Source organism: Bactrocera tryoni, chromosome 5 (genome assembly GCF_016617805.1).
Source record: "Bactrocera tryoni isolate S06 chromosome 5, CSIRO_BtryS06_freeze2, whole genome shotgun sequence".
NCBI classification, from domain to species: domain Eukaryota; kingdom Metazoa; phylum Arthropoda; class Insecta; order Diptera; family Tephritidae; genus Bactrocera; species Bactrocera tryoni.
In genome coordinates this window covers 68,083,319-68,106,747 of record NC_052503.1, presented here as the reverse complement: position 1 = coordinate 68,106,747, position 23,429 = coordinate 68,083,319, and the positions used below count along the sequence as shown (strand labels likewise).

General features: G+C 34.7%; 1 protein-coding gene across 4 annotated transcripts in view; it reads left to right on the top strand.

Annotated features, from left to right (window-relative positions):
* The window catches only part of LOC120779082 (Ig-like and fibronectin type-III domain-containing protein 2), a 205,850-nt gene that overhangs the window by 33,683 nt on the left and 148,738 nt on the right, over positions 1-23,429 (top strand). For 3 of the 4 annotated variants that reach the window (XM_040111231.1, XM_040111228.1, XM_040111229.1), the window contains exon 3: positions 17,559-17,582. The gene's annotated coding sequence lies outside the window, so the exon portion shown is untranslated. Of the gene's footprint in view, positions 1-17,555; positions 17,583-23,429 lie in introns of all 4 variants that reach the window. The other variant, XM_040111230.1, reaches the window with a different exon arrangement.

Genomic DNA, 23,429 nt, shown 5'->3' with positions numbered 1-23,429 from the left:
TGTGGTCAGTTTTTAAATTTGCATAAGTTAAATAATTGCTCTTCTGGAGTTGCCACATTAAGAAAAAAAGTTAATTTATTAAGGGTTACTTAAGTAAACATTTATGTAAATATCAGAACAAAATTATAAGCAAGAAAAATAAATTTGCAAACGATTTTTGCGCTAAGTGAGCGGAACAATAGATCTTGCAGAGTTGAAAATTGCTAAGAGTTTTATTCCACTGTACAAGTAGACTCGAAACAATAAAATTATAATATGACGACTTCTCTCTTCAAAGTAAAAAAGAAGCACGCAATGATTAAAAAGCCAGTCAGGACTGACATGTTAGACAATATTTAAAAAAAAAAAATAGCTTCCTCTTAGCTGAAATATATATGTAAGTATTTATATGCATTTTCGACATTCTTATAACAAACAAGAAAAAATATTAACTTTGGTTGCCCCGGAGGCATAATACTCTTCACAAATAAAAAAGTTTCCATACAAGAACTTGATTTTGAACGTTCAGCTTGCATGACGGCTATATGCTATAATGCTCCGATTTGGAAATTTCTTTTCGAAAATAGTGAAATTACCTTAGACATGCCAAATTTCGTGAAGATATCAAAGAAAAAAAAATCCATAAAATAATTTGATTTTGATATTTCAGCTTCCTATAGTGGTGCAATATTGGCGGTTTCAATAAATGAGCAGCTACTTGGAAAGAAAAGATGTGACAAAATTTCAAAGCAATATCTTAAAAAATTAGGGACTAAAACTACACAGCACGTCGCGCTTATCATTTAAATATATATTATATTTCATAGGATCTCCGACGCTTACTTATGGACTTTGGTACTTAATATGCTCTGTTCAGAGTATAAAATTGAATAAAAATATAACACCATGTTCTAACAACATAGTTCTTAACTAGCTGAGTTAAGTAGACCATGTTAAAATTCTCGACTTGAAAGGAATAAATGTTTCACAATTAATCATTTGTGAGACAATAAATAGTTCGGGAATTTGAGGAGTACTCTATACATTCATACAAATTACATAATATATTTTAATGATTTTATGCTGATCTAGAAAATTTTAATATAAAATATTTAAATTTATTTGACTAATGTCACAAACAAGTAATTGAATTCCATTTATTTAAAAAAATTGTAATCTTAAACAGGCCCTTAATTAAGTCAATTAAAAGTTTGCGTATAAATCTTAATTTAGAGAGCATTTCTTAAATGATTCACGTATGATTCTATATGAAAGTTTATAATAATAAATTAAAAAAAAAAATTGATTTCAACCAATTACACATTACGATTTAACACAATTAAATTTTTAGTTATTGTATTATTCAAAATGTTACCTCAATTTTAATTGCATACATCTCTCACCAGATACTAATTTAATTCAAATATAATTTTTATAAGCGCCTCAATTTACTTAGTTTGGTATAGATTAATTTCTTATCAATTAATTTTAATAACTTATTTTATGTAAATATGAAAGATTGCAATCATATTTATAAACTACACTGGTTCAAAATTTATCTGATAAAGCGATAAAATTCAATATGAAGCTAAAATGGTTTATGTACTTGTATGTATTACTCATAAATCACCATCAAATAATGATTTTTGATGCTAATTGAGTACATTTGAATACTAAATAGCATGACTCAATTAATGACATAGTAATTGTTAGATAATTTCGAAGCATAATTAGTTGCTTAATTATTAAATTAATTCCATTAGATAATTTTGAAACCAAATTGAGTGCATTTGAATCCCAAACCAATTATTTAATTAACTTCATGAACTTCATTTTGAAACTAAATTGAGTATTGAATTAACAACTCAATTAGATTTCTTTGAACTTAGGTTTAAACTAAAAGTTTTTGCAAAATACGACGACTTGTTTACTTTCCTAATTGCTTCAGTTAAATTTGGAGGTAGATTGAATCCATTTTAATCCCAAAACCGATGACTCAATTTACAACTTAATTGCATTAGTTAATTTTGTAGCTAAATTGAGTATATTTAAACACTACAACCGATAATTTAATTATTATCATAATCGCTAAGATTATTTTTGAAACTAAATTGAGTTCATTTGAATCGTAAGCCCGTTGACCCAATTAATTGATTTAGTTAAGGGGTTATAACCTTTTTCAAACTAATAAAACGCATTTTTTTGTAATGTTTTTGAAAACTTTTGTATTCCCTTCATTCCGTTGCCAATCTACAAGTGGACTTCCGAAAAAGGCGTCTGCCAAAGAGGAAGATTTTTCCAAAATCTGTATAAAATCATTATAACCATAGCTGAAAAGGGATAATGATCGAAGGTATAGTAAAAATTTTGATTTTTGTCAAAATTGCGGTTTCCAAAAAAAAAAGTTTCTTTGTCAAAAAATTCACACTTTAAAGTAGTTCAAAAATTGAAAGTAATATCAAAACTTTGATTATTTCGATCATTACTTTACAGGTCGTGTGAGAAATTAAGGTTTGTTTCGTCGAAAAAAGATCTTTTCTCATGAATTTTTTTAGAAAAAATTATTGCTGTAGGTTTATTTTACTTATTATTATATGAAAGTACAATATTTGAAGGATACTTAAAAAAAGTTTTATCGAAAAATAGCGAGGAATAACGGATTTATCGTCGATCTCTGCAGGCACCTCGAAAAGAAGTTTTTGTGCGGTGACCAGCCTACAGCATCACTGGATCATCTGAAACCAAAAAATCAAAATGCTTTCTTTAGTTTATTAGTTTATCTTTCAATTGACGTCGAGTTTTTTTTTAATTTTTCAATTTTTGGTACCATTTTCAAGCCAAAATGACGATTTTAGACGAAAAAATCGACTTATTTGTTATTGTAAAATTCTTAGAAATTAAAATTTTTGGAAAAACTCGACGTCATTCGAGAGCTATATATATGTAGAATATTTGTACAAAATTTCAAAACAATCGATGCAGTAGTTTTTTCTGTTGGCTGGTTAAAAATGACATATTTGGGAAAATCGATTCAAAGTTTTTACCGCTCAGCGCAGGTTGCTGGAAGGCGCGCAAACCAAAGTTAGAGGTACCGTTATTTAACCTGCTGTAACTTCGTTAGTATTTCACCGAATGACCTAAAACTTTAACACAATATTCTTGAGATGTTAATGGTTCAGAAATGAAAAAAAAGAGTTGTTAAACCTTACCCTAATAGACTTTACTTAATAAACCTCAACTAATTGTGGGACCGGCCAATGTGTATGGTTAATGGAGCTGTCCGCTTAATAGAGCGCCCATTTAATAGAGCTTTCACTGTATTTTTTATTTATGAACTTTTTGTTCTATCCTGTCTTCTAAGTTGGTTCGAACTGGACACAGTGCTCTAAGTTTTTTTAAAATCGGTTCAGTAATTTAGGAGTCCATCGCGGACAAACAACGTGATATGTAATTTTTATATATAAAGATTAAGAAAATTGTATTTTTTTATTGGATTTAAAAATGGCTTTTTCCAGATATATTCTTGCAACAACCAATAATCCGTAGAAGTGTATATATTTAAAAATTTGTTGCACTTATAAACCATAATAATTCATGCAACAGTGTAAAAAATGGCCTACTATTACTTGTCGGAATCTAAAATTCTGAACGAGAAAATTATTATTCTGTGGGAGTATAAACATATTGCTGCTGTTATTTTTGGTATAATTGCAATTTGCATAATGCGATATGCACACCAACATATCTACTCACATCAATATGATATGTATGTATGTACCATGTACATATATATGAATGGGCACATGCAACATGTCTTTTGTCTACACGCACACACACTCTCATACAAACGCTTGAGTGTTAGCTTGTGCTCAGGGTCTTCAGGAAATATAGGACACGCCAGCTCGACGATAAATAATGGGTTAAGGCATAGGAAATGTAGGCGGCGATACGGTTGCTTGATTATTTGTTGTTGTTGCAATTGCCAAATGCAAGTGTGGCGGTTAGAAAGCAAGTGAGTGCAGCAAAAAATGGGCACAAAGAATATTGCGGAGTAAAAGTGGAGGCAACAAAAATAAAAACATGCCTCATGAAAAGTTGCACTCCAAGGGGCATAATGTATGCGTAATGTTGCAGCGGAGGACAGCCGACTTGTGTATATGTGTGAGGTGTTGCCTGTGAAGACATAAGAAAACTGCACTCTAATGGCGGTACTACTGTGCCGCACTTCAATAGCAATAGCAACAGTAACAACAACAACAATATCAACAACAAAAATAACAACAACGACAACCAAGCAAGCACCAGCGACTTTGTAGCTTCGCATGCATATAACTTGTTTTTGTTGTTGTCATTTTTCTTTTTTTTGATTGCTTGTGACAACAATCGTGCAACGTGGCGCTCGCTCGCGTATGCGAAGGCGACAATTTATTTACTCCACATTCCCACATCGGCAACTAGCGTATGCACATGCATGTGGCATGCAACATGGCTGTTTTTGTTGCAAGTGTATTCGTGTTCGTATTTGTTTATGTGTTGTACGCACACTGCGCTGTAATATAAATAATTTGTGCCGTGTTTGGGGTGTTGCTTGCAACATGTTTAGGTCGCCTTAAGTATGCTGCAAGTAATGTTAGCGTAACCGTTTTGGGACTCTAGTGACTGCTGCGATTGCGGTAATTTTTCTTCAACTTCAAATTCCTTGCGATCTACTTTTATTTCTACGAATTTATCCTGATTTTCATTGCGCCGGTTTGGGTGCCGTTGGAGAGCTGTTTTGGTGACTTTGTTGCAAGTGCAAGTGGCGTGCAGGATTATAAGTTTGCGGAAGGAATTTATTGCTTAAATTAACTTTAAAGTGAAGTTTTTTTAAGGATTTCAGTCTATTTTGGAAAGAAGTTAGCGAGGTTAAGTAGATTCTTATAGCATGAAAAGATCGACCAGTTTGTAAGGTAACTACATGTTATAGTGTCCGATGTAAACAATATACTCCGGTCTTATTTTCCTTGGAAAGACTTAATTTTGTTCTGTCAGTTTGTTGTAGCTCGACCTGCAATCCATCGGCCCGCCGCTTTGCAGTTCTTCAGACGGGTAATTCGAAGTTCTTCATGGTCGGGCAATGGAACTTCTGTTCCATCGTGTTCGATTGGGGAATCGGGTTCGCCATCTCCTCGTGTTATGCTCTCATTGCCATTCAGCAGGCTGAAGGAGCGCTCTTCAACTCTCGGTATCTATCCCATCCTGTTCGTGTTGTAGTCGTTTGTAACGTTGCGATGTAGGCAGTCTGTTTTCTCTCCGCTGCAACACGGCATTCCTCATCGTACCAACTGTTGAATTTTGAATTTTCCGAAAACGAATGGTTTGTTTACAGCGGTAAGTAAGGAGCTTGAAATATCGTCCAACAGTTCTCTTATTCCGAGTTGCTGATAAGTGCTCTCAGAGAGCAGGAGTGCAAGCCGAGTAGAAAAACGTTCGGCTGTCTGATTGCAGCTTCTCGACGGCAAACCTTCCTTGTGTTTGCTGGCCTGCGTTTTCTGCTGCACAGAGGCGGGTGCGAATCTTGGCTTCAATAAGATAGTGGTCCCAGTCAATGGTAGGACCTCGGAGCGTACGCACGTCTAAAACACTGGAGAGGTATCTTCCGTCAATTACAACATGATCGATTTGGTTGGTGGCTTTTCGATCCAGAAACAGTCAGGTAGCTTGATGAATTTTGCTATGCTGGAATCTAGTCCTACAGATAAATGTATTTCGGGCCCCGGCGAAGTGGATCAGCCTTCACACATTTGGGGATGTTTCATGGTGGAAGTTGAATTTACCGACCGTTGTGCCAAATATACCTTCTTTGCCCACCCTGGAGTTAAGGACGTCAAGCACGATTTTGACATAATGGCGGGAGCAGCTCTCATAGGTGCGCTCCAAGCGCTCAGAGAAAGCATCTTTGGTCACATTGTTCTTTTCTTCCGTCGTCAGTGATATGTTGAAGAACTTCGCTTTGATGCGGATTGTGGCTGGATCTTCATCCACCGGAGAGAATGATAGTACTCGGCGACGGAGTCTCTCTCCCACCACGAATACCACACCAAACTTGCACTCCTTTATATGGCCACTGTAGTAAATGCCACAAAGACCTACTCGTCTCAGTCCATGTCCCGTCCATCACATTTCTTGGACGGCAAGGACATCAACCAGCTGGGCAGCGGCCACTTTCCAATTAAGAGACCGGACATTCATGCAAGTCGTAATCCTTAATCCGTTTGCCATGGTCCTCAAAAGGGTTGTTTCTAGTCCAAAGCTGTTGTTTACTATTCATGGAGGTTGTTTTTTACTTGGCGGGTCTCAAATCCAGCGCACATTCCTGGGGAGGGAAAGTTCGCTTTCTCACTTTACCTTTCTTTCAAACAGATGTTTCTCCGCTACCCAGAGGATATTTGGTCTCGGACCGGAAGTTGTTAGTTGCTTGAGCCATATGTAAAACATTCGATCACAATGGCGATCAGAGAACTTTTCTCACTTGTGTGAACTTCAAATATTTATTTGGAGGATTAAGTCTCTCTGTCACAGAAACGGTATCTCGAATAATATTCTTATGAAAAAGGACGGTAAAATCATATCCCTTAAGTAAAAAGAGACATCGTTCTATAACATACTCAAAGAAGAACGGTACCGCCTTCTACAAATGACTCAAATTATGCTCATACGTAAAAGTATTGAGAGCCTCTTCTCACTCGTACAGTTACAACACGATTAAATTATATCCCTTCTCTCTCGGCAGTATTAGCGTTGTCTCTTTTATATCATATTTAATCTTTTAAGACTTGGATAGCGGTTTACAGTGTGTGCACATTCCAGCTATTTTTCTATACCTCCTTTGCTGTCCCAACTAGCGCTATTGTTGGCTCCCTTAAGATGTGGCGCCGCTTACTACTGTGCTTATGCTTACTGTTATTTCGGTATTTATTATTGCACTTATATCCGTTCCTATTGTTTTTGCTATGACTGTTACTTATAGTTCTACTTGTTATGCCTCACGTATTCGCATACTTACCCTTTAGATTTCCTATGGCTTCGCACTTATTGCAATCCGCTCAAGCATTGTCATTGCATTTGTGGTTATTTGTATTGTTTTTTCCCATTGCTATTTTTATTCTATTTTTATTGTTTTTGTGTTATTTACGTTTGGTCACAGTGTTTGGCACAATATTTGTACTGTCAGCACATTGCTGGCGCTGCAATTTCCAAAGGCGTTGAAGGGCTTAAGTGTGAAGTAAGCTGCAGTGTCGCATACCGTCTTGCATTTGAATGCTATGAGTATTTACGTAATGACTTTCAACGACATGCACTAGAGGGCCATACAAGTAAAGTAGAAGCTGGTATGTTGGAAATATATTTTGTGAAGGCGGTCCTGTTGGCAGTTAGCCAATTGTTATTAGTTATTTACTGTTAGTTTCTAACTGGTGGCGAAGCTCTTGAAAAGCCGTTGTTTTTGGGATGTTCTTGACCTGATATTGTCTCAAGTGTTTCAACTTTATAGTAAACACTGCGTAAGTCGGAGAACGTTGTGATCAGCGGAGGGATTTGCCATCGTTTTGTTGTCCTTACCTCTCTTTGGTTTGTTCCAGTGAAGAGCTCGCGTTTTCTACGTTCTTAACATTAGTTTCCAGCTCAATCTTACTATGGCTTGTAAAGTATTTGCCTTAAGGAATATAAACGATAATGAATTGTTACTGTATCATATAGGCGGGTCTTAATATACTTTCAAGCTGCCAATTAATATTGAGCCGAGCCAATTTATCTCTTCATCTCGGTAAAGTTAGGTCAGGTTTTAGGCCTAGTCTTTGGCCAAATGCAAAACCGACCACTTGAGGTGCTAAAGGCCTCTGGTATGAATCAAAAGATCCTCATATTCTGACGTCTAACACAAAGTTGAGTCTAATACAAAACTGCTGAGGTGGTTAATTTCGATTCCGTTCCGTCCAGATAATGAAAGTTATAGCATTAAAGATTTTTTGCCAATGAAAAAGCGTCGAAAAGGTTTTGCCTCGTCTTATTCCATACAACTTTCATATTTGATTTTAAATCTCCTATAACTGGGCCAAGATAAACACCTTATATAGTTCAATGTATACCTTTCGCTCTAATCTGTGTCAAGCAAGTGCGGTGGTTTGACTAGTGTTGAGCCCATAGTCTGCGATTTTAACGCTATTCCGCTCCGAATTTGGAGCGAAAGCTCACCTCTTTGAAGTAGGTTGCATTCCAGCGGTGATCTATCTACCGATGTCAACTCTGCTTGAGAGACGCTGCAGTGGTCCCTAATTCACAATTAAAGTTAATGAAGAACTTCCGAACGAAGGCTCCAGCCGTACCTTTTCTTTAAGCTTCCAACAATCTGTGATATTACTCATGGAGTCACTAATTCAGCGCCCTTATATTCCTCGCGATTATCAATGCAAAGCAGAAACGATCAAGGGTTAGGATCGGCGACTTGGTAGAAATTATCAGAATTGCAGACAAAGTTGTGAAAATCCAAATTAAAATCGTACAAGTAAACAGCTTCTCTTTCGAGATCAAAGTCCTTCTAAACTAAATCTCTAAACGATTAATTATTTTTTGAGTTATCTACCTGAAGCCTTGTTTTCCTAAAGAAACTTCGCTTTTGTGGGAACCACCCTTATCGGACTACTATGGCATATAGCTGACAAACTAACTGAACAATCGGAATCAACTGCTTGTCTTTTTCATTTGACGAAATATCTTTACGATATTTAGCACAATTTTTTGTCTAAGGCAATGGTGTAATCTCCGAAGTAATGCCTCAGATCGGATGTTTTAGCGTACATTTACTTCGATACAAACTGAATGATGGGAATTTTAGTTAAAGTTTCCCCTAAAAAGTGACCCTAAAGTTATTTAGTTCTCTACAGGGTTCTTTATAAAATTCTCCTTTGCATTCCAGTTGCATACTTTGGCATCTTTGTTTCTCTTATTCACTTCCGTCACTCACCACACCAACCAGCACACTTTAGCTTTGTCTTTGCTCGACAAATATTTACATTTTTACGCTTGTGGTTTACTTTCTATGCTTTACTTCGCTTATGCTCATTTTACATACACGTTTGTATTTAGTTTTACAATTTTATTTGTGCACGCTGCCTTTTCGCACCACTCTATTTTTTTTTATTTTGACCTCTACAAGCCCACTGTCACTTATTGCCACAGCCCCGCTCCCGCGTGACGTTTTCTGCATTTTAATTGGCTACAAAGCGCCAGCAGCGTTACGCAACAAGCATTGCAATGGACAGCAGCATCTTGTAGAATAACTATTATGTACCCACATAGTACTCTCTATATACTGCCTCTATTGGCGTCCACTCAGCAATCAGCGGCGAAGCCTTCAGGTGCCTTTTTCATGCACGAAATTTACATTTTATTGCTAAATAAATATTGCTTTGTATTGTTATTATTTATTTATCAAACTCTATCGCTTCCTCCTACCAACGCCACGTACCAAGCACTACAATAACAGTAACAATAACACTTTATTATTGTTTTTCACGCCAACCCGCTGTAATTTGCAATAACTTTTGGCAAAGCGCGCTGAGTATACGAAGGCGCCTGCCGTGCGCCAGCTACCTCAGATAAATTTAGTAAATTCCGCGTACGTGTTTTGCGTGTACAAAGGAGTAAACTTGCAGTTAAACAAAGGAGCGCCTAGTCAGCTGAAGCAGGAGCGCTTGTGGAGGCGACAGTTGTGCCGGAGAGCCGCTTGAGGTCCCAGTCTATTGTATGGCGCGCACGTCTGCTGCAAATAAATCTTCATAAAAAGTCCCAACGTGTTTGTAACAGTAGCTACCCACCTCTTTGCTTTATTTTAAGGCGTGCAACAGTGCGTATGCGTAATATTTAATTAATACGCTTACTGTGTTCATTTGCAGCAGCCCGTCTTGTGGCGCCAGCTGTGCCCTAAAGGAAATGTAAAATGCACGAAAAGTTAATACACACACACGCATACACATATAAATACTCCTGCTTATGGCTCAAGCAAGTGAACGGCAGCCTCGCCTCATTATAAGTTACGTATACGCCGCGTGCGCCTCACTGAACTCATGCAAAAGCGCACAAAGGCAGCTAATGTTTTTGAATTAACACACAAATGCACGCTGCTACGCATGTATATACAGTTAACTGTATGTGTTACCTAACTACGCCACTACATAAGTATATTAGTGCGTCTGCTGGCGCATAATTACATTTGCTTTTTATTAAATATGCACTGCACGTGCGCTCGCTTGTTGCTGCATATTTTTTGCTTGCTGTTGTAATTGTTTATGTTATTGTTGGCATTAATTATACAGAAATTTCGTTATTAAGATTTTGTAAAGCATTGTACTTGCCGCATTTGCTGGCAGTTTATGGGCACTCAGCGCCGTGTGTTGGGCAGTTTTGTGCGCTGCTTTAAGTTTATTCGGCATTTTAATGAATTTAATATATGTATGTATAGTTCGATCCTTCCTTATTACTTTAACTGATTTTTAATTTATTTAGTAAAGCTTGCCTTCATATTTATATTATAATATACCAGATTTAATTTAATACCACTATAACCACTATACCACTCATATCACATAACTACTCGTTAGAAGATTAAAAGCGTGGTGCTACATCTATAGAAAATTATACCAAATTGAACATTTATACGGGTTAAATATTTTTATACCAGTTCCATACCAGTTTTTATTTTTTCACTAGCACCTCAGTTTTTTATATTTATACGAGTTTACTATTTTATACCAGATTTTCGAGCTTCCTGTATTATTATAATGGATTTTTTATTGGTTCAGTGCATTCCTTTAACTTGAAACATTCTTTAACATTTCTTCTAAGCACTTAATTTAATGTGAAATACGAACTATTCATAGAAGCACTACGTAACTACTTGCCTTCATATCTATATTATAATATACCAGATTGAAAATTTATACCACTATAACCACTAATATCATGTATATGAATATGTACATATATACATATAGTACAAGAGTAAAAGCTTGGTGCTACGTGTTTTGAAAATTATACCAGATTGAACATTTATACCGTTTTAAATTTTTTATACCAGTTTCATACCAGTTTGTATTTCGACACTGGCACCTCAGTTTTTATGATTTATACCAGTTTACTATTTTATACCAGATTTTCGAACTTCCTGTGTTGATATAATGGATTTTTTATTGGTTCAGTGCTTTCCTTTAACTTGAAACATTCTTTAATATTTCTTCTAAGCACTCAATTTAATGTGAAATACGAACTATTCATATAATAATTACGTATGTAACTACTTGTTAAGCAGAGCTCTCTTTCCAAAAAATGTGTGAAAGCGACTTCAAAGTTATTTAAAAGAATAAAATCTTGCTGTTGTACCTGCAGAAAAATATAGCAGATTTACAGCTTGAAATTTATACCAGTTTTTATTTCTACACCGGTAACTCATTTTTTAGATTTATACCACTTTATATAATTTATACCAGTACTTGATTCGCCACTTTTAATTTTTAAATTTATACCAGTTGTTATACCAGATCCAAAGAAGAAGACATTATACGAGCCTTTATTATTCATAAACGTTTATAAAATTTATACCAGTTTTTAGTTGTGTTCGTAATTTTTTCGGTGTAGCGAATAGCCGTTGTAAGGTGACTAGCTAATGAAAATGTCATAATCCACTAACTACTACTTTTTTGGTATGATCAAATATTATGCTTGCAGAAATATTGTTCGTCTTCACTTTGCTATTTCCCTGATTTTCTTGGTCATTGTTCTCTTGTCCGAAATTTGACATGTGTTTACGACAACAAACGTATCTAACTGTATTGTATCATATTGTATTTATGCCAGTTGCATTTTCGATTCACCATTTTACAAAATTTGGTGAATATATTCATCATATTAAGGCTTGCTGCAATTTTTGCCGATTTTGGCGTTTTGGGCACAAAAGTATATTATGCTCAGCGAAACTACTCAGCAAAGTTTAATGAAACATTTATCTTACTGATCGATTTGTGCAATTTAAAATTAATGGGAGAAACGAAAATTCATATATTCCTTCGTTAAGGCTCTGGGAAAGTTATCAATTAATTTTACCAATGCTTCCTTGGCTTACAATAATATTTTGACTATAGTGGTATCCAACGTGTGGACTTTTTATGAAAATATTATATTTTAACTGCAATGAAGATTGTGCTAAATAAATTTAACTTAATTATATATAATTTATTGATCATATAAATTACCAGTCTTTACTGGGATGTAATTACTCTAATTATCATAATTTCTTTCGTAATAATTCAATTTAATATTGATTTGTCTATTTACACCACAATGACTCTATGATAGCTACCGCAGTAATTGTTTCTGTTATTGTAGGTCTATAACGAAGAGTGAGCTCATAAAAGCTGATTTGCATATTAAACAATTATTGTCATACATGTATACAAATAAATATCAGCGTATTTACATAAAAGCTGATCGGAATTTTTACAATAATATACTGTAAACGAACTTACTTAAAATGAAGGTCAAGGTATGAGAACGTGTTCAAAACCGGTATGAAGGGCGTTAATTGTATAGGCATGAACCTACGTACATATACCATAAATGTATATTGTATATACAGTGGCGGCTTCAGGGGGGGAAATGGGAGAAATTTCAAACACTTCGCCCCACTTTTCTTAAGTGTAGCTTCCTTACTCCAAAATATATCACTAATAAGAATGACCCTAATATGATTATTTTACTAAAATCGGACCATAAATACGATTTATGGTAATAATACGACACCAGCGCCACCTAGCGGTATTTTATTAAATGGAGTTTCCTTTCTTTTTGCTATAAAAATCATAAATTCAGTTTTTAGACCGCGTCACCTAGCGGTTACACTTAAACCTTGGAATACTTTATATACCTGAAGTGACATTTGAATTGAAATTTCTCACACAATAAAAATTTTTGGTTAATTTTCAATTAATTAACCCAGCTTTAATTGCAGTAATTTGCACTAATCTTCCATATTTGCGGTTTTTAAGTCCACACGCTCCGCATTGCATATATAATTCTGGGAACTCAAGCACATCTCACAATCAGTACTTTCCTTTAAGCTTTTGACCTCCCGCATTGCTAGCAATTAGTTTGGTGAGCGCTTTGCGGTTTCACAATTTAATTGATCATTGACACAACTTTTATAAGCATCGTCTCCAACTGTGCGCCTCCACACCGTTCGCTGACATCGTTGTGGTTTTTCTTCACTTTGAAGCAGACGATTTTTATTTTGCAGTTAATTGTGGTTTTGTCCTACTGACTTTGCGAATTTCATACTGCACTTTCAAACATCGTGACAGTGTCTGACAGCGTGATTGTCCGAAGGTATTCGTGTGTATTTGTTTCAGGATTTTTTAATTGAATTTTAATTTAATTTGATGCAATTTGACTTTAATTGTCCGTATAAATTGTGAAGAGTAGGCATGTTTTTATTTTTGTTGTTTTACATGTGAAAATACTGATGCGAAAATAATAATTTGTATCCCCTACATAGGGTATATTAAGTTTGCCACGATGTTTGTGTCACCCAAAAGAAAACGTCGGAGATCCTATAAAGTAAGTGAGTAAAAAATAGGGAGACTAGTGGATCAATAGATTCAAAGTTTTTTCAATCCTCGAAACAGTTGCTAAAGTCAATTTCCGAAATAGCCTTCAATGCGCGTAGCGATTCACATTTAATGTCTTCAATTGGAGCTAACCCTGGCGAATACTGTAGTTGTGGCTCAAAATTTGGCGAAAACCTCGTGGAGGATCAATACAGATGCGACGGTGCATTATTGTGATGCAAAAACCAAGAGTTATTGGCCCATAATTCTGGTAAAACACTCAAATAGTATTCCTTGTTGACAGTTTGGCCGGTCGGAAGGAATTCATAGTGCACCACATGTCGATAATCGAGGAAAACTATCAACATAACCTTGATTGATTGATTTTTGACCTGTTTTGACGTGATTCTTTCGGCTTCGGCTCACCTTTGCCACGATATTTCGCCAATTGATCGTCTGTTTCTGGGTCGTAAGCATAGATACAAGTTTCATCGCCAGTAATAAGTAATAATGTTTCAAGACATTCTGGTAGTCGGAAGACATTGTTTCACAGACGTTAACGCGACACTGGACTTTCTGATATACCAATGATACCAGTAAGATCGTTGACTATTAATCGGTTATTCACAACCAGCAATTTTTTCATTTTATTGACGTGGTTCGTCGTCAACGCGTTCTCGACCCACTTTGAATAATTTTTACCAATCAAAAAGACTTTCACGCAGCAAAAAAATTATCACCAAAGGCCTTTTCCAATATTTTGAATGTTTTGTTTTGAATATGTTTCTAATTTGTATTATTTTCGTAAATATTTTTTAGTCATATTTTTTCTATAGAAAAGTTAATTAGACGAAAAAGGCATACAATTAGTAACATATTTTAGTTTTTTATAAAGTTTTTTTTTTATAAATTATACGTATTTTTTTTTAATTAAAATTTTTTTCTTTAAATTTTTTTTTTTGTTGTTGTTTTTTTTTTTTATTTTTTTTTTTTTTTTTTAATTAATTTAAAAAATTTTTTTAATTTTTTTTAAATTTTTTTTAATTTTTTTTAATTTGTTCTTATTTTAACTTGAATTATCATTATATAGTATTATCATCAGTTACGCAGCCGCAAACCAAACCCGTATTGCCAATAACAAAAGTAAATAAAGTTCAAGCTTAAAAAATCTCACCTTGCTCTCGAATGCGTTAAACATTTACACGCACACACTGCGTTTCAAGCAATTTAAAAGGCGTATAAAAGCGTTTAAGTAAAAATTTAGTGCGCTTTAAATAGGCCTACAAGGTGAGCAAAGAGTCAGCTGAGCTAACAAGCAGGCCAGCGAGACAGCTTACATTGTTAATAACAACAACAAGCAGCACAACAGTTGTCAGCATATGAGGCGTGAGCCTCCAAATGTTTTGATTTTCCATTTTTTGCCTTCGCTTTTGACAAATAAACGATAAAAAAGGTATTGAAAAAAATGCGCAAAGTAAATTAATTACGTATGCGTTGCGCATACGCCGCGTAGCACTGATACAAGCGACCGATAATTCATGACACATTTTCGCTGTGATAGATGCGCTTGGCAAAGACTTTTAAGTGAGTAGTGTGCGTTTGTGGAGAATTGTGCACCGCTTATCTCGGTGTACAATAACAAAAACAATGCTCATTTGCGTATATATATGTCTGTATTTAAATGATTGAGTACGTGTTTGCCGCCTGCATTAATTTGCCTCATGAATCTTCGTCGTCAAGTTTTTACTTTGATTTATTTGTTCACATCGCCCTTTTTTGGATTTATTTTTCGTTGATTTTTATCTTGATTTGTTGTTGCACCTTTTTATTTGCTTAATTTTTTCTCCTCTTTTTCGATATTTTTTTCAATTTTGCTCTTTTTTAAGAGGATACGCGTACTACTCTGCTTTAAAACACCTGACGCACGCTGCGAGGCCTGTCGTCCATTTAACTGTCTATATGTTTCTTTATTTGACTTTCTGCTTGCTTGGCCAGATGATTGTTTTGATAAGTCTTCTTTTTGCTTTACTTTTCCCTTTTTGTTTTGGCTGTCCCAACTGTTGCCAAACTCGGTGACTAAATGTGTGAATCACTGTGAGTATGTGTGTCTGATTGATATGCCTGACAGTTCTTTATTTTTATAGACTGCCTGGCTGGCGCGGCTTCTGTGCTGCTGGCAGACAAAGTGTCGCTGTTTAGCGGTTCCTGAAGAGAGAATTTTTGTTGTTGAAATAGAGTTGGTTGTTTTATTGGCTTTGTAAATAATTTTTTTATGTGTAATGTCAATTTTTTAATAACAAAATAAGAAAAAATGTTAACTTTGGCTGCACTGAAACTATATACCATTCACATCAGTATTTTTTTATAGCAAAAACTGATCTTGATTTTAAACGATAGCTTTGTAAGTCAGCTATATGCTATAGTGTTCCGATCTGAACAATTTGTTCGGATATTATACCGCTGCCATGGACAAAATTCCATGATGAATTTAGTAAAGATATCTCCTCAAATAAAAAATCTTTTCCTTATCAGGACTTCATTTTGATCGGTCGGTATGTATGGCAGCTATATGCTATAGCGTTCCAAATTGAACAATTTCTTTAGATAGTGTACCATTTATTTGGATAATAATCTATAGCAAAATGTCTTGACGATATCTCGACAAATGAAAAATATTTCCATGCAAGTACTTGCTTCCTACGGTTTAGTTTACAGATCGATAACTCAAAAACTCATGAACTGGTTCGCGCCTATACCGAAATTTATCATAAGGCTAGCTGCGAGATTCATTAGATCGTCAGCAATAGTAGATGATTTAATTAAATTTCGGCACTGATTTTGCTCTAACAAGCAATGTTAAATTTGTGTCGAAGCCGATAAGCTATTGCACCAGGATCTGTGTATCTGATAACAGATAGATAAGTAATGAACTTTATGCGGGTGAATTTCAACGTAACCTGTCATTGTTAAGTCGTGAATCAGTCAGAAGAAACAGGGGAAAGGAATGATCTTGTAAGATTTTGTAAAATAATGCTTGAAACTCCGTAAAGCCCTTCATCGCCTATCATAATGAAATGTACACATACGGATTTGGGAACTTCTCTTTGCAAGCGTCACATGCTTACTAATCATCACTCATCTGAGGTCAATGTTATGAGGAGACAATAAAATAAATAAAGACATGCCATAGTTTAAGGCAGTAATATACTTGGCTTACTTTCAACGATCTTCACGGCTTTTCCTCGAGAGTGCTAAGTTCTTTGCTATATAATAGATTCCTGTACTTTCCACTGCTCCGAAGCCTTTATTTGACATTTCTCCAATGAAAGTATTTCCTATTCAGTCTCATCTGAGGTCAACGTTATGATGGGACCAATAAAACTTGAATATAACACTGGTTGTGTAGCTGGAATTCCGAAGCTTTTGTCTGGCATTGTCCTAAGGCCTGTGTTTCCTTTTGATATTTGAGTGATGTTGTGAAAGGACTTAGATTTAGGAGGTATATATTTTTCAACATGGACTCAGGCACTGCTCTCGCCCAGCTTAACCCAAAAATATATATTTTGAAACTTGAGAAAAAACATCGTCCTCACTTACTAAACTACTCATCGCTTCTCCTACTTAACTATTGGCTTTACTCTGTCTTCGCTTATGCCGATTAAAATTTTCTAATATCCTTACTAAACTATGTTTGTATTTGGCTTTATAAATTAAGAATTTTGGCGAAATAGCTCAAGCACTATTATAACCAAATTTGAATAAGTAATTTGAGAAGTACAGCTCAATACTGTTCAACGAATGAAATAGTTCTTTAAATCGCTCCTAGTCAATAATATAATTATGGTATACTCGTATACACTTATTATACATATAAGAAATGTTTCTAAATTATACAAAAAGATTTGCAACAAAAATTAATTTCTGTTTTTCTTTTTTTTTCAGCAGCAGCATATAGAACCGGTGATTTGGGTAAGTCTGGCAGAAATTTTCAATATTAAATCAGTATGAAGATTGCAATTCTATTCGTTTACTTTTTATTATAAAGGGTGGTTCACAAAGAAACTTAAATTTTAATGGGGAACGTTTATTAACATTCGAAAGAATATTCTTTGGCTTTTATATCTTGAAGACTATTTCTTTCAAATGTTGACCGCGGCTTTGCCTCAGATGGTCTATCCGTTGAGTTCAATTTTCAATGCATTTTTTCTTGAAATAGGCTTAAGAATGTTTATGTTGAACTTAAGAAATAATCGTTTAGCCTTCATCAATGTAGACCAAATTATTATTACGGCTTTTTTGAACTCATGGACGATACAGATATCTAAAAGATAGATTTTTGCACATAACTTTTGAAAATCTTCTCGATAACAACTCTAAGAAGAAGATAACGGTATAAATTTCTCGAGGGACTTAGCTCTGGTTTCTATAAACAAAAAGGTTTGCGTTTAGTGTGTAAGTTTTTATCAATATGACGACGTCTTACTAATCTGTTTAAATGATATTTTGAGCAAAAGTTATACTCTCTAAATAGTATAAACGCATTAATTAATTCAGACTATGTTTGTATTTGGTATTTAAATTAAGAATTTTGACGAAATAGCTCAGACACTATTATAACCAAATTTGAATAAGTAATTTGAGAAGTACAACTCAATACTCTTGAACGAATGAAATAGTTCTTTAAATCGCTCCTAGTCTATAATATAATTATGGTATACTCGTATACACTTGTTATACATATAAGAAATGTTTCTAAATTAAATTATTATTAGTTTTTATCAATATGTCGACGTCTTACTAATCTGTTTAAATGATATTTTGAGCAAAAGTTATACTTTCTAAAAAGTATAAACGCATTTAATTAATTCAGACTTACATTTTTTATTTACCACATTTTCACCTACTTTGCTGCTATTTTCCACTATTCAATTCAAGTTTAATTTAATTCACTCTCATTATTATTCCTCTTATCTGCGTATTAACGCATTCACAACTGTCTATTATTGTTGCTTACGTTGACACTGCTCTTCTTTGCATTACTGTTGCATTAGCAATCTGTATTTTCCCATCTCGACGCGCCACTTTATTAGAAAAGAAAGAAAGCAAAGAGCAAATAAGTCAAGTAATGAGTTTCTTGGGAAAATGCGTCGCATGAATTGCATTGTGGAAATTTTGTCGCACAAGCGAGTGAGTAAATAAATAAAAGTATAAAAAGAATGTTGCATGAATGCTTTTGGTTGAGGAAGCCACGAGGGCGGCAGTTGCAGTGTGTCTTTGTAAAAAGTGGAAGCGTGTGTAGACGCAACACACAACACAACAACGACACAACAACAAAGTAATTAAAAAAGAAAATTGCTAATAATAATTATTATGACGCGAGGAAGAAGGCAATTAGGCAAAAGAAAAAAGATTAAACCCATCTCATCTTTATTTTTAACAGCACAAAAGAGCATAAAAATATTTTCGATTTTGATTGGTCAATTGGTATGACAGCTATCATACATGTTCAATCTGAACAATACTTTTTGAAATTATACCTTTGCCTTAGAAAATAATCTGTGCCGAATTTTGTGAACATAGCTTGTCAAATCAAAAACTTTTCCAACAAAACAAGCTATATGTTATAGTGGTCCGATCTGAACAATATCTAGGGATATTATAGAGTTACCTTGTACAATAGTCCATGTCTAATTTCGAGAAGATAATTTGTCAAATAAAAAACTTTCCCGCACAAGGAATTGAATTTGATCGTTCAGTTTGTATGACAACTATATGTTATAGTGGTCCGATCTGAACAATATCTAGGGATATTTTAGAGTTACCTTGTACAAAAGTTCATGTCTAATTTCGAGAAGATAATTTGTCGAATAAAAAGCTTACCTTCACAAGGAATTGAATTTGATCGTTCAGTTTGATTGACAACTATATGCTATAGTGGTCCGATCTGAACAATATGTTCGGAGAATATAGTGTTGCCTTGTATAATAATCCATGCCTTATTTCATGAAGATATCTTATCAAATAAAAAAGTTTCCCAAATAAGAACTTGTTTTTGATCGATCAGTTTGTATGGCAGCTGCATGTTATAGTGGTCCGATCTGTACAATATGTTTAAGGTTTATAGGGTTATCTTAGGCAGTAATCCGTGCCCAATATCGTGAAGTTATCTTATCAAATAAAAAAAATTCCTTACAAGTAAAGTACCTTGAATAACTTCAGGTCGATAACACAAAAACTGAGGTACTAGTTCGGGTATATACAGTTGGACAGAAATTGTTCAAGGTTTAAAGGAATGCTTGAAAAAATATTGTATATTGAAGTTAGGATCTAAATCTAATTTATGAAGTAAACAACAACAATTTTTTGGAGAACTCCAGCGCAAAAATTAAATACAACTACATACAACAATGTCAAAGCAGCATAGAAAAATCCCTCATAAAACATAATTTGTCAACTGTGAGAACTGCCAAATCACAGCGCTGGTAATAGTAACTAACTCTAAATGTAAAAAAAACAACAACAAAGCCGTGGTTCGTGTGCACTCCACCATTTCGCCTTTCATAATTTTTAAGGGGCTTACAGTTTTGTTGTTGCTAGCAAAACATATATAGTACATACGTACGTACTGTTTTTGAACATTTTTTCTCTTTTATCGCGCTGCTTCATTCGATGTGCCATAAAAATTGCGCGCACTTGACCTTGAAAACCCGAATTGGTTTAATTGTATGCTTGAGAGTGTGTATGATTCACGTGCAGCTGTTGCTGCTGTGCTGTAATTGTCGTTTTTGTTGATTCTTGTTGTTGTTGTCATTGCTTATTGCTGCGCAACTGGCAGCACTTTTTCGCATTTGTTTTGTTTTAATGGCTTCTCCGCGCATCCGCAGCGCTGCTTCTAATGACAGCTTTTTCAGCGTCATGGCTTTTGTTGTACACAATGTTAGAGTTGTTGTTTTTTTTGTTGTTGAGATGGTTTTCGCGTTTATGCTACTGCAGCAAATATAGTTTTTTTTGTTGCTTATAAATGCCTTGGTTGATTCTGAGTTCGTTTTTTTCGCGCTCTGTAGCTGTTGTTGTTGGTTTTTATGAATGTGTAATTGAAATGTTTTTATTTTTATTTACCCTTTACATATTTCTGCCGCGGCATTGTTTCGCGTTGTTTGATATTATTTTATTTGTTGTGTTCCTTTTGTGTTTTCGTTACTCTATTCAGTTCTGATTTTGTTTTTGGTTTTGCCATTTGCTGCATCTGCATTGTTGGTTTAATCTGTCGTTTATTGGTGCACAATGAGTGGCTCTTAAACTGCGCTTTGTTGTTGGTAGCTTTGATTATTATTAGATAAATTCTTTTTGCGATTTCAGTGTGCTTCAGTTTTTCGTCTTATACCTTTTGCTCATAATTGTCTTTTTAAATGCTGTTGAGAAAATTAAATATATTTACATACTACTAATTATGTGCAAAAAAAAAGGATCAAGATTTTAAAATACTTAATTTATTCTTCAATACCTATTTCGTCCCTCTCAAAATAATACTTCTTGGCTCCTATAGACTTGTGCCAACGTTTTCTAATACTCGAACCAGTTGTTACCCCGAAGCGATAGTTTGAGTTAGGTGAATATGTAGAAGTCACACGGAGCTATATCAGGCGAAGACGGTAGTTGCGAGACGATTTTGGTTTAAAATACTCACGAAGAATATAAGCAGTGTGCGACAATGCATTATCGTGGTGCAAAAACTAAGAGTTGTCGGCCCATAATTCCGACGCCTATTACGAATAGCTTTGTGCAAACGACGCATCGAAGAAAACTGTCAATATAACGTTGACTATTGACCTGTTTTGACGTAATTTTTTCGGCTCCGGCTCACTTTTGCCACAATATTCGGGCGATTGTTCATCTATTCCCAGGTTGTAAACATATATCCAGAACTTATTGCCAGGAATAATACGTTTCATGACATCCTAGTAGTCAGAAAACATTGTTTCACAGACGTTAACGTGACGTTGTTTTTCGAAAAAATTGCGTGATTTTTAACCAATCGCGCTTTCATTTTTCTTGTGCCCAAATGATCTTACAATGTTTTTCACTGATCCTTCCCATTTTCAAAGGTGCCAGTTCTCAAGCACGAATTCCTTTATTTATGGGTTTATTGGGTGAATATTTGTCTTTAGATTCTCATATATAGTATGTATAAGTTCTACTAAAAAGAAGCCCATTGATTTCCCTTAGATCTATATCTCGTGTTGCATGAGTGTAATCGGATAATGCTATATGACATAAGCAGGTTAAGATTTCTTACTAAAAACACTTCTCAGACAGTTTTGTGATTGCTTGACTCCGTATTATTTGAGCATGCGTCAAAGATGGACATCATCAAAGAGAAAATATCCCATGTTTTATAGTTAAATAAGAGAAATGACATCTCTTTGAGCTGAGCTCGACATCTCTCGTGAGTGCGTTCGAACGATATTGGTGGATATTTTGAGTATGAAACGCGTTCTTGCCCGGCTCCACTCGGTGTTTAGAGGACTTGAAAAAGCGTTGGAATAAGTGTATTATATCTGGAGGGGATTACTTTGAAGGCGACAAAATAAATATTGATGAATAATAAAATATTTTGCGTTTTATTTACAATTTCGGAGTACCTTTTTGTACAATGTGTACAGTCAACAGCGCACTAGTCTGAAGTACCATCCCAATGGCTTTGGATTTAAGCTGATGAGTCACCAAATGATCGACTTTTTGGACAATACCACACATTATTGGTTTCTATAAAATTATTTATGGATCTCGCCTGTTAAGGTCCGCAGTTTTTATTGGGTTTCATAGTGGTGTTTGGAAATATTCTATTTGGCATTTGGGGAGAGTGAATAACTACCTTGGTGTTTTAAGTCACATGTTTTATCATATCATCGCTTCTATAATCGCAGAATAAGCAACCACAGTTTAAAGTTTATACCAAAAAGTTGAAGTCATATTCTCCAGAAACCTCACTCAGCATACCTTGTCGCTCTAAGGCACGATTTTTGTATCGAATCATATATTTTAACGACACTCAACTGTCATCGAAGTTGGAAGAGAGGATTTTTTCTCCTACTTTGTCAAAAAATATTTCGTTTGATAAATTTGCCCTTCCATTTACGGCACCTTGGTTTAATATAAATATTTATTTGGTAGTTATAACTGTTTGTTTAATACATAAATACATATATATGAGTTTTCCTAGAATTGCTTTTTCTTCGTATTTGCGCCTAATTGCTCAAGTTATAAATTTATTCCATTTATTTTTCAATTTAGGTCACCACCTACACTTTTCTACGACGCGCCTCTTGTGAAACTATGTCAGTACTGACACTCCTTCATTATTTATTCACAACCGTAAATATTTATTTAACTAACCTTTAGGTTGTTGTTTTTGTTGTGGCTAATTGGATTGTCACTGCTGGCATCCTCAATAATTTTTAGTGCGCTCCCTTTCACTTCTTATTGACTATGATTGAGTATTCACGTGCACTTCGGGCGCAATCATAAATAAAATATGTACGAATTCAACTCGACGCTCACTCACTGACACTTGACAGCATTTATTAGTGATAATTAATTTTAATTGATTGATTTTTTTTTTATTTGCTAAAAATAGTGGGAGAATATACAAATTGAATGCATTTTTGTCTGCAATTACTTGAATGCGTTTTAATGCAGATTTCTTGTGAATGGATTTTTTAAAATTTTTTTTCCGAGATTGTTGCTTTTAAAACTAATTTGGCTCAAAGGTTTATAATTTTTATTTATTAAGTTTTTTTTCGCCAAAAAATAACT